Genomic DNA, 12,569 nt, shown 5'->3' with positions numbered 1-12,569 from the left:
TCACTGGCTTCATCAATAAGGGGATTGACTACGTCGTCCCCAGAGTGACTGTACGTATATACCCCAACCAGAAGCCATGGATTACATGCAACCTTCTCACTAAGCTAAAGGGTAGAGCTGCTGCTTTCAAGGAGCTGGACTCTAACCCGGAACAATCAAACAGGAAAAGCATCAATACAGGACTAAGATCAATTTGTACTATGTCGGATGTGGCAGGGCTTGCAAGCCATTAGACTACAAAGGGACGCACAGCCGAGAGCTGCCTGGTGACACATCCTACCAGAAAAACTTCTATGCTCTCTTCGAGGCAGGTAACACTGAATATGCATGAGGGCATCAGCTGTTCCGGACAACTTTGTGATCATGTTCTCCGCAGCCGATGCGAGTAAGACCTTTTTAAACGGGTCAATATTCACATGGCCGTAGGGCCAGACGGATTACCAGGACGTGTACTCCGAGCATGCGCTGACCAACTGGCAAGTGTCTTCACTGACATTTTCAACCTCTCCCTGATTGAGTCTGTAATACATGTTTCAAGAAGACTACCATAGTCACACTGATCCTCAACACGGGGGCCCCTCCTGTAGTCCCTGTTCACTCATGACTGCACGGCCAGGCACGACTCCCAACACCATTAAGTTTGCAGATGACACAAGTGTTAGTCCTGATCAACGATGAGACAGCCAATAGGGAGGTGGTCGGAGATCTCATCGTGTGGTGCAAGGACAACCTCTCCCTTAACGTGATCAAGACAAAGATTATTGTGGACTACAGGAGGAGGACCGAGCACACCCCCATTCTCATCGAAGGGGCAGGTTGAGAGTTTCAAGTTCCACATGGTGTCCACATCACCAACAAACTAACATGGTCCAATCACACCAAGACAGTTGTGAAGAGGGCACGACAAAACCTATTCCCCTTCAGGATACTGAAAAGATTTGTCATGGGTCCTCAAAGGTTCTACAGCTGCACTATCGAGAGTATCCTGACTGGTTGCATCACTGCCTGGTATGGCAACTCCTCTGCCTCCGACCGTAAGGCACTACAGTGGGTTGAGTGTACGGCCCAGTACATCACCGGGGCCAAGCTTCCTGCCATCCAGGACCTCTACACCCGCTGGTGTCAGAGGAAGGCCCTAAAATTTGTCAGACTCCAGCCACTTTAGTCAGAAAACACTGCACATTTTAGAGGACTCTGCTACCGCATGGCAAGTGGTACCAGAGAATCAAGTCTAGGTCCAAGAGGCTTCTCAACAGCGTCTACCCCCAAGCCATAAGACTCCTGAACAGCTAATCAAATGGCTACCCAGACGATTTGCATTCGCCCCCCCCCCCTACACTGCTGCTACTCTGTTTATTAAAGTGACTACATGGATAATGTACATATTACTTCAATTACCTTGAGACGGGTGCCCCCCCCCGTTGACTTTGTACCGGTACCCTTTGTATGTTGCCCTGCTATTGGTATTTACTGTTGCGCTTTAATATTTTTTATTTATTCTTATTTATTTATTTAGATATTTTCTTAACTGCATTGTTTAAGGGTTTGTAAGTAAGTATTTCACTGTAAGGTCTACACATGTTGTGTTCAGTGCATGTGACAAATAAAATTTGATTTCAAATTGGCCATTTTTTTGCTAAAATTTCTAATCCTTTTTTTGCTTTGTCATTGAGGGGAAAATATATTTAATCCATTTTACAATAAGGAAAAAGTCAAGGGGTCTGAATACTTCCCAGAATGCACTGTACATGCAGACACGGGCGCACATTACACACAGCAGTTCAACTGTGGGAATGGCTCCCAGTCACACATTATGATGGCACAATAGGGGGGGTGTGAGTAAACTTAAGGGAAGTGGGTTGAGTAAGACTGAGTGGGTGGGAAAGTGTTAGTAACCCGACCAATATTTGGATCGTAAGGAGAGTGGTGAAACTACAGCAGCAGGAGTAGCTCAGGAAGAAAGTGGTGTTTCAAACTGTTCTGTTCTGATTGAGGATGGATATTTTTGCAGGAGACCTGCTGCAGTTAACTCCAGAGATGAACCTACAGAGGAAGGTTGAGCTTGTGCTAACAGTCTGTCTTGGCTTACCAGTGAGACTGAGAGACTAGTGCTCATTGTTGATGATCCAGCAAACTTAACAAATTCCAGGCCAATCTCAATTTTGCCGGCCATCTATTTTTTTTAAAGCATATACCGGATGAATCTAATATCTTAACAAGGAAAGTCAGTTTTATGAACTTCAGTATGGTTTCAGAAATCTCACCCTTCCTACATGGCTGTTAGTTACTTAATTGGTGAAATACATACGGCAAATGATTGCGAAGATCATAGATTAGATTTTTTTTTTAAAGCTTTTGATACTGTTGATCATAATAGTTTGAATACAAATGTGAAACTGAGGAGTATTTGTCTGTAATAAAGCCCTTGTGGGGAAAAACTCATTCTGATTGGCTGGGCCTGGGAGGGCATAGGCCAACCCACTGGGGAGCCATGCCCAGCCAATCGGAATTAGTTTTTCCCCACAAGGGCTTTATTACAGACAAATACTCCTCAGTTTCACATTTTTAGTTTCAGTTTCATCAGCTGTCTGGGGGGCTGGTGAAGAAGCCAGATGTGGAGGTCCTGGGTTGGAGTGGTTGTGAGGCCGGTTGGACGTACTGCCAAATGTTCTAAAATGATAGAGGTGGCTTATGTTAATTTCTCTAACATTCAATTCTCTGGCAACAGCTCTGGTGGACATTCCTGCAGGCAACATGTCAATTGAGCTCTCCTTCAGAACTTGAGACATCTGTGGCATTGTGTTGTGAAAACGCTGCACATTTTAGTGGCCTTCTATTGTCCACAGCACAAGGTGCACCTGTGTAATGATCATGCTGTTTTATTCAGCTTCTTGATAATCCATCCACCTGACAGGTGTGGCATATCTTGTCAAAGGAGAAATGCTCACTAACAGGGATATAATCAAATTTGCAAACATTTCTGATCTTTTTTATTTCGGCTCATGAAACAGGACATACACACTTTACTAGTTGTTTTGTATATTTGTGTTTTACTCTCACAAGATTTAATTTACCTCAGTTCATCAACATTATCTAATTTCTCTGTTTTAAAATGAACATTGTCACTGACTTTTATTATTTGGTCCAAAGAAAATAGAATCCAGATTATATAGGGGTCCATATTGATGATATGCCTGTACGCTTTCTTGGTGGTCTGATTTGATGGTTAATTGTCATGGAAACAATAACCTCTAAGATCACCAAAAATATGAGGATAATTGGGCAAGATGTAGATATCTCCTGAACAGAAGTGCTGCGCTCTCTTACACGATGATCGTCCCATTCATCAGTTACTGGAATATTATATGGGCCAGCACATACCACTATCAATCTCCCTGCAGAAACGCTCTGTATGAAGAATATTATCTGACTATACCTCAGACCGTTCAGCACCTCCTTAAAATAAATAAATAAGAGGACTCCTGAATATTGATCAAATGTAAGTTGCTCAATGTGTTTGCGGTACTTTTAATCACTTATCCTCTTGAATTCCCTAACTGTGGCTACGCCGCCCATGTTCAGGAGCGACCAATTCTCAATTCCGAATTACCTATTAAAGCCCCATGATCTGGAACGCGTTCCTGTCTGATTTTGCTAAGCTATCCTTGTCATTTTGTTTTAAAAAAATTGTTAGAGGCACCTATTGTCCATCACAGTTATACACCCCCAGTAGCTTGACTTTCTGTTTAGATTTTCTATTCCTTTATCTCTTTTGCGTCTAGTTTTAATTTGATTGTTTGTCCACACTGCTAAATTGGTGTGATTTATGACCATTTGAAGGGGGGGTGTTACTTGAAAAAGCTATTTTGGGCTTTACCCCTCCTGCACATACTGTCTTATTTTTTTAATTACAGTTACAAACTGTTTCTGTTTGAGCAAATAAACTAACTGGGTGGAAGGAGAGGGCTCAAGGGCTGCTTGGAAAACCCCCCAGAATAGGGAGAGGATTAGCAGAAGGCTTCAGAGTAAATCCCTTTTTATTTAATTTTTTAAATCCAGAAGGTGTTGAGGTCTGACAAGGCTTGGCCCTTTAGAAGTGTCTTTTAGGTGGCAGCAGACCTGAATTCACTCTGTCCCCCTCTGTTTGAATTTGTTGCCATTTTTGTTCTAGTCTTTCTTTCAATTTCCTCTGAAGCAAGAGTGATTTAGTTTTGAGTGGCCCAGCTATTGTAGACTTGTTAAAACAGGCCCCTATCAAACTGTCTGTGCTGCGGGCTTTAAATCAAAGCTATGATCCTGACAGTGTTTTGGGGACCGAGTGCGCAGTGGTCTAAGGCACTGCATTGCAGTGCTAGTGGTGTCACTACAGACCCGGGTTCAATCCCGGGCTGTATCACAACCGGCCGTGATCGGGAGTCCCATAGGGGTGGTGCACAATTGGCCCAGCGTCGTCCAGGAGAGGGTTTGGCCAGGGTACGTCGTCATTCTAAATAAGAATTTGTTCATAACTGACTTGCCTAGTTAAATTAAAATTTGTTCTTGCTTTCTTTGAGTAGCAGAATGCTGCATTGGGGATTTGACTGTTGGGTTTTGGTGCGTCTGTCCCAGCATCCCAGGACAGTCTCCCCTCCATGGATAAGAGCGTCTGCTAAATGACTTAAATGTAAATGATGGAGTATTTGGCTTCCTCTGCTTTAGAGAAACTGGTTTCTGTCTGCTGCCAAACCAGTCTACACACTCCACTGGCTGTATTGTTGCGTCTCTTCCGAACGGGACTCTATCCTGGCTAGTCCGGTAGATGGAATGTACTTTGAGTCTGGTATTGTTGGTTTAGACTCCCTCTGCTGGACATGTGAGTACTGCAGTGACTCGAAAGTTTTCTTACAGTCCGGACTAAAATCGTATTGCTCATCAACTGTTGTTCATCGCATTCTGTTCTGGGAAGTTCTCTCCAACTCATTCCACCCCATGCCTGTTATCTCGGTCTCTGATTCAAGCGCCCATAGAATAGTCCTGATGCCTAACTAGTACTCATTCTAACCTTGTGCCTCCCTTTTTCCCTCAGCGCTGCGGTGTAACTGCACCAACTGTGTGAAGTCTGGTTACGAGTGTGAGACTGACGGGGCCTGCATGGCATCCACCTCCTTCATCCAGGGGCATGAGCAGCATGTAAGGATCTGTATCGCCAGAGACAGCCTTGTGCCCCCTGGCCAACCTTTCTACTGTCTCAGTGCTGAGGGACTGCTCAACACACACTGCTGCTACACTGACTACTGCAACCGCGTCGACCTCAAGGTTCCCTCGCGTGAGTAAAGCCGAAGTCATACACTGCGTTGTGTATCGCATAAGTAAAGCTTCCTCGTCTCCTGTCTTTTTTTTTTCATCTGCACTGATTTGAAAGAACATTCTGCGTCTACCCCTCCAATGTTTTCATATCAGTGCACATAAGAGAGAGATGGAGGAAGCCACTTCGTACTATTGCGTTGCACCCTTTTTGTTTTATTTGACTAGGAAAGATGGTAATACCACTGCTAACACCCTGTTCTCAATTTCTCCCTCGCTCCAGTCCCGGTGAAACCGGGGGGAGCTGGGCTGGGTGGGCTCTGGAGGCCCATGGGGGCCAGTGGAGCTGGTGGCTGTGATCGCAGGGCCGGTCTTCCTGCTGTGCATGCTGCTGCTGGTGGGATTATTCCTCTTCCAGCATCACCAGAGGACCTACAGGTGAGTCTCTGGTCCCAGGTAGTACCATCTGAGTACGCCCTATAGATGGGACGGCAGGGCTGTGGTGTATTTGGAGGGGGGGGGGGGGGGGGGGGGGTGTGAGAGGGTGAGAAGATACAATTTTTAGTTTGACAGCTGATCTTCTTTTGTACAGACAGCGGCTGGAGGTGGAGGACCCCTCCTGTGAACACCTCTACCTGGCCAAGGACAAGACCCTGCAGGATCTCATCTATGACATGTCCACCTCCGGGTCTGGTTCTGGTGAGTAGACTGAGCCTACACTGCTGGAAGTAAAGGTTCTATACCCAGAACCGTCCTGAACTCTACCCTCGCCTGCGAACAGGGGTCCTATTACACTGTGGATTCATTCAATTTTTAGAATACTCTTTAGCCACGTCTGTATGTAACACAATAGATGCATATGTGTACACGTACAAGTTATTGTTCAGGCAAAAGCCCAATGGTATCAGTGGTCCTTTCTGCTTCCTCCTGCAGGCTTGCCCCTGTTTGTGCAGCGTACGGTGGCCAGGACCATCGTTCTGCAGGACATCATAGGGAAGGGCCGCTTCGGGGAGGTGTGGCGGGGGAAGTGGCGCGGAGGAGACGTGGCGGTGAAGATCTTCTCGTCCAGAGAGGAGCGCTCGTGGTTCAGAGAGGCTGAGATCTACCAGACCATCATGCTGCGACACGAGAACATCCTGGGATTCATCGCTGCCGACAATAAAGGTGAGCGTTCCGTCGCTGTCCTACTACAGCACCACACGGAGAACCGTGTACACACACACGCCACTTACGACACAGACATATCCCTGGTGTTATGGAGGTGAATTTCATCAACGTGCCGTGGTTGACTCAACAGTTGAATTCTTTTTTATTAACAGTAGAATTATCCTCTATCTTTCTCTGCGTTTCTCTTTCTCTCAGATAACGGCACATGGACCCAGTTGTGGCTGGTCTCAGACTACCACGAGTACGGTTCTCTGTTTGACTACCTGAACTACTATTCTGTGACTATAGAGGGCATGATCAAACTGGCCCTGTCTGCCGCCAGCGGCCTGGCTCACCTGCATATGGAGATACTGGGCACGCAGGGTAAGCACAGCGGCGAGATGAATAAGGACCATACCGTGCATTCAGAAAGTATTCAGACCCCCTTCACTATTTCCACATTTTGTTATGTTACAGCCTTATTCTAAAATGGATTTTTTTTTTTTACCCTCATCAATCTACACACAATACCCTATAATGACAAAGCGAAAACTGTTTTTTAGATATTTTTTGCTAATTTATTAAAGAGAAACCTGAAATACCTTATTTACAGAGGTATTCAGATCCTCTGCTATGAGACTCAAAATTCAGCTCAGGTGCATCTTGTTTCCATTGATCGTCCTTCATGTTTCACAACTTGATTGGAGTCCACCTGTGGTAAATTCAATTGATTCCCTACGTTGAAGCATGGTGGTGGCAGCATCGTGCTGTGGAGATGTTTTTCAGTGGCAGGGACTGGGAGACTAGTCAGGATTGAGGGAAAGATGAACGAAGCAAAGTACAAAGATCCTTGATGAAAATCTGCTCAGGACCTCAGACGAGGGAGAAGGTTACATTCCAACAGGACAATGACCCTAAACACACAGCCAAGACAACACAGGATTGGCTTCGGGACAAATCTCTGAATGTCCTTGAGTGGCCCAGCCAGAGCCTGGACTTGAACCCGATCTAACATCTCTGGAGAGACCTGAAAATAGCTCTGCAGCGACACTCCCCATCCAACCTGACAGAGCTTGAGAAGATCTGCAGAGAAGAATGGGAGAAACTCTCCAAATACAGGTGTACCAAGCTTGTAGCGTCATACCCAGGAAGACTTGAGGCTGTAATCGCTGCCAAAAGTGCTTCAACAAAGTACTGAGTGAACGGTCTGAATACTTGTGTAAATGTGATATTTCAGTTTTTGAAAACATTTCTAAAAAATCTTTTTACTTTGTCATTATGGGATATTGTGTGTAGATTGATGGGGGGGGGGTGCTATTTGTTCCATTTTATATTAAGGCTGTAAGAAAATATGGGAAAAGTAAAGGTCTGAATACTTTCCAAATCCACTGTATGTGTAAACACATTCCTAATTAGCCTGAAAGCCAGGGTGTTCTACAACACAGGAGGATCACCAAGTTAGCCAGTTAACTTTTGTTTCCATCACTTTACACCTTACACCTCTCACACGGCCATTGTTAGCACTCATTGCCCTGCCTATAAATTATATATTTTTTTATAGGATCCCCATTAGCTGATTCCATGACGACAGCTAATCTTCCTGGGGTCCGACACACAACTCAAACGACTTTACAGCTAATATATATTACAAATGATGACCTGGTTCAAATGTTAACCTGGTTTAAACATTGTCGTGTGCTCCTGTGCCCCTTCCATTCCAGTCTTCCAACTCAGTGTTTCCTCCTCTCTAGGTAAGCCTGGTATCGCCCACCGTGATCTGAAGTCTAAGAACATTTTGGTGAAGAAGAATGGCATGTGTGCCATCGCTGACCTGGGGCTGGCAGTACGCCACGAGTCCATCACTGATACTATAGACATCGCCCCTAACCAGCGTGTTGGCACCAAGAGGTACTGGCCCGACTAGCTGCCATGTCTATTCATTTAATTCAGGACAACATTGTAAAAATGTGGAATATTTTTGTTCAATGAATCTCCTGAAGTTGGTGTATTTGATACCGTATCTCAGTGATATACTGGTACACAAAACATCCTTTCCTTTAGTGGAAACCTGTTTGTCTCTCTGTCTCCCAGGTATATGGCTCCAGAGGTCCTGGAAGAGACCATCAACATGAAACACTTTGACTCGTTTAAGTGTGCTGATATCTACGCCCTGGGGCTGGTGTACTGGGAGATAGCGCGTCGCTGCAACACTGGAAGTAAGACACTGACTGGGTACCTTGCAGATGGTCCAATCTCACAATGCCTGGGGAAGTGCTTCAGCTCATTTTGGCCACACGAGTAATAACTTAGGCTACATGGGGATTTGTAAATGAGTGATTCTGTGCAGTCTGACTGCAATGTAGTTTCATTGAAACACACCTTCACTTGTCAAGAACCACATTACTATGAGAACAATCTTCTTAGTCGTGAGCATGTGACTGACCAGGCTCTCCCTCTGTCCTGCCCCCCCCCCCCCAGGTATCCACGAGGATTACCAGCTGCCCTACTTTGACCTGGTGCCCTCTGACCCCTCCATAGATGAGATGAGAAAGGTGGTGTGTGACCAGAGGCTGAGGCCTAACGTGCCCAACTGGTGGCAGAGCTACGAGGTAATGAGAGGGAGAGAGACAAATACTCACAAAAAAAACTGACTTTCTGGACAAACATTGCATTTGTTTTCTAAGTTATTAGTGATTGACTGCATTTGAAATGTAAATATGGTGTAAACAATTGTTTTTGCAGTTTTATTTTACTTTTTAAACTCTTTATTCAATTTGGTTGATTGTGTGTTGACTGATTAACCTCCCCCCTCATCCTCCAGTCTCTGCGTGTGATGGGTAAGATCATGAGGGAGTGCTGGTACTCTAACGGAGCGGCCCGCCTCACGGCTCTACGCATCAAGAAGACTCTCTCTCAGCTCAGTGTTGAGGAGGACATCAAGATGTAAGATAAGAGTGGGACGGACAGTCGGCAGAGCCACGTAGCTCGCTGGAGACGCACAACGATGGACACAGGCTGTTTATCAAATGGCGCCCTATTCCCTATCTAGTGCACTACTTTTTGACCAGGGCTCATGGAAAATAACACGGAAAGGACTGAGACTAAATCCTGCCAGTTTTAAAGCCACACTCAAGTTGTGACAAGGCCTACCACACCTTATTAGCCATAACTACTGAGAATCTCTCCTCTGCCGCTCCTCTTCTTTCTCCCTCCTTTACCTGGTTATCCCAACCTCCTCTCCTTCACACACTCTTATGGGCCACCACACTACATGATACTACCATTATTATCCCCACCAACCTCCCTGTTCAGTTTTACTTTGTGCTCCGAGGCAGTAAATATGACTATTGTACAGTGACAGGAATTTAGTTTGTAATATTTTGTACATCTTTTTATTTTTTTGCCACGACTAGCTACGTCCTGAAAACTCATATTCATAATGTGGTTTCATGTCCACATTTTTAAGTTTAAAAAAAAATGCTTTTGGGAGAATGTGGGAGTAGCAGATGACTCTCTTGTCGTCACTCAACTATCTGTACAGGATGAAATCAACCATATTAGGCAGGAAAGTCACTTCTATGGACATGTCACAATATACACTGAACAAAAATATAAATGCAACATGTAAAATGTTGGACCCATATTTCTTAGGCTGAAATAAAAGATCCCAGAAATGATCCATACTAATTTGTCTACATACCTGTTAGTGAGCATTTTTCCTTTGCCAAGATAATCCATCCACTTGACAGATGTGGCATATCAAGAAGCTGATTAAACAGCATGATAATTACACAGGTGCACCTTGTGAAAGGCCACTAAAACGTGCAGTTTTGTCACAACACAATGCCACTGATGTCTCAAGTTTTGAAGGAGTGTGCAATTGACATGCTGACTGCAGGAATGTCCACCTGAGCTGTTGCAAGTGAATTGATGTTCTCTACCATCTCCCATGTTTTTAGAGAATTTGGCAGTAGGTCCAACTGGCATCACAATCACAGACCACATGTCAACACGCCAGCCCAGGCCCGTTACACTCACCTGTGGGAGTGTCTGAGATTAGCCACCCGGACAGCTGATAACTGGGTTTGCACAACCTGAATTTCTGCGCAAATGGTCTGGCAAACTCATCTGTGTGCTTGTCGTCGCCGGGGTCTTGACCTCAATACAGTTCGACATCGTAACCGACTTCACGCCCGAAAAGTGTTATTTTCGCAGATCAATCCCGTTTTCATCTGTACTGGGCAGATGTCTCTGTGTACGGCGTCATGTGGGCGAGCGGTTTGCTGATGTCAACGTTGTGAACTGAGAACCCCATGGTGGGGATATGGTATGGGCAAGCATAAGCTAGGCACAACGAACACAATTGCATTTTATTTATGTCAATTTGAATGCACAGACATACCGTGATGAGATCCTGAGGCCCATTGTCGTGCCATTCATCCACCACCATCCCGTTTCAGCACGGTAATGATCAGCCCCATGTCGGAAGGATCTGTACACTGCGGAAAATGTCCCAGTTCTTCCATGGCCTACATACTCACCGGACATGTCACCCATTGAACATGTTTGGATGCTCGACGTGTACAACAGCGTGTTCCTGTTCCCGCCAATACCCAGCCATTGGAGGAGTGGGACTACGATCAACAGCCTGATCAACTCTGTGAAGAAGCACTAATTGTGTGCCTCACTGACTGATTTTCTGATCCACTCCCCTACTTAAACCATTTTTAAGGTATCTGTGAACAACAGATGCATATCTGTATTCCCAGTCATGTGGAATCCATAGATTAGGGCCCAATGAATCTATTTCAATTGACTTATGTCCTTATATGGACAAACTCAGTAAAATTGTTGCATGTTTTATATTTTTCTTCAGTGTACATCAGCAGAGTAGACTTACAGCCGTTCCTGTACAGCTTTCAGAAGCCTGGAATACCTTGTAGTTGATTGGACAACATTTCACATTTAGTCATTTAAGACTTGTCAAGCATTAAAACAGATGGGTTGCATTCTGCTACTTGAATATCCCACGTCGCTCATGCCTGCTTGTATGTGACTCCTACACGTATCACATTTTGAGATTTGGTCCAGTTTTATGTTTTGAAATGTGGCCGGGATGTTTTTTTTGGAAAGGTATTATTAGATATTTTTGATGACTAGAGATTTGATGTGATTTAAGAAGCCAGTCAAAGATGTAGCCTATTTTTAATTCAGTCCAACATGTAGGTAGGGGTAAGGAGCCTTTTGGAATTAGACTTAAGCGCTCCAGTACTGCCAACCGTGCGGTAGCAGAGAACAGTATGACTAGGGTGACTGGTATCTATAAGAGGCATAAACGATGGTAATGAGAACTGGTTTACTATAGACACTACTGATGAAGACATTGATTTGTATACAAAACAGGCATCTCTGTACTGTGGTGATTTTTCTTCAGTGACATCTTCAATGGTACTTTCAGCTGGTTTCTTGGAGATGCAGAAGTCAGAGAGCTCAGGAAAAAATGTTTTATTCTTGGCTTTTCTTGGATTGTAGGTATCGATTTTCCCTTTTACACTGGGCTAGTTGATATTGTGATGTAACTATGAGCTCATCTCACCATTTTGTGTATTTATTTTTGATTGAACAGGGCAAGAAGAATAGGCTTTATCTGTTAACACTGGAACTGGGCTCTCTGAAAAAGGATCCAATGTGTTCTGATGGTATGCAGAACAAGGGGGCTGTCTCAACACTGGGACCTCTGTCTTTACTGAGGTAAAATATATAGAATGCAGAGGGGGAAAAATATTTTTTTCATTTGGATTTGGGGCATGTATACCCCAGTAAATGTATGTTGCTGCTACTGTAACATTGGCAAGGATATGACAGATGGAGTATTTGGGGGTCAATCTATCCTGGTATTTCATGAGGGCTTTGAGGAAGAGATGGTTGTCATGAGAACCAAATGTCAAATATTCCTATCATTGTTTTAGCATGGGATTTTTTTGTTATACCATCAACTGTCCTATTCATACTGTACACCTATTTCAAACACCATGTTAAATTACACTTTTTTCAGGACTAGTTATAAAATGTGTACATATGGTAGGTGATATACATTAAAATACAAGTTTTGTATTAGTCTGTCTGAGTCACTTTAGCAT

General features: G+C 44.4%; 1 pseudogene across 1 annotated transcript in view; it reads left to right on the top strand.

Annotated features, from left to right (window-relative positions):
• LOC124046096 overlaps positions 1–12,543 on the top strand; it is a 29,706-nt pseudogene extending 17,163 nt beyond the window's left edge. The window contains exons 2-10 of the transcript XR_006840948.1: positions 5,066–5,305; positions 5,567–5,721; positions 5,876–5,982; positions 6,217–6,447; positions 6,646–6,813; positions 8,181–8,337; positions 8,521–8,645; positions 8,908–9,038; positions 9,251–12,543. The product of XR_006840948.1 is annotated as an activin receptor type-1B-like (transcript). The remainder of the gene's footprint in view (positions 1–5,065; positions 5,306–5,566; positions 5,722–5,875; positions 5,983–6,216; positions 6,448–6,645; positions 6,814–8,180; positions 8,338–8,520; positions 8,646–8,907; positions 9,039–9,250) is intronic.
• Positions 12,544–12,569: the final 26 nt, after the last annotated feature.

This window comes from Oncorhynchus gorbuscha, linkage group LG10 (assembly GCF_021184085.1).
Source record: "Oncorhynchus gorbuscha isolate QuinsamMale2020 ecotype Even-year linkage group LG10, OgorEven_v1.0, whole genome shotgun sequence".
Taxonomy (NCBI): domain Eukaryota; kingdom Metazoa; phylum Chordata; class Actinopteri; order Salmoniformes; family Salmonidae; genus Oncorhynchus; species Oncorhynchus gorbuscha.
The sequence above is the reverse complement of the archived record's forward strand: the minus strand, read 5'-3'. Positions and strand labels throughout refer to the sequence as shown.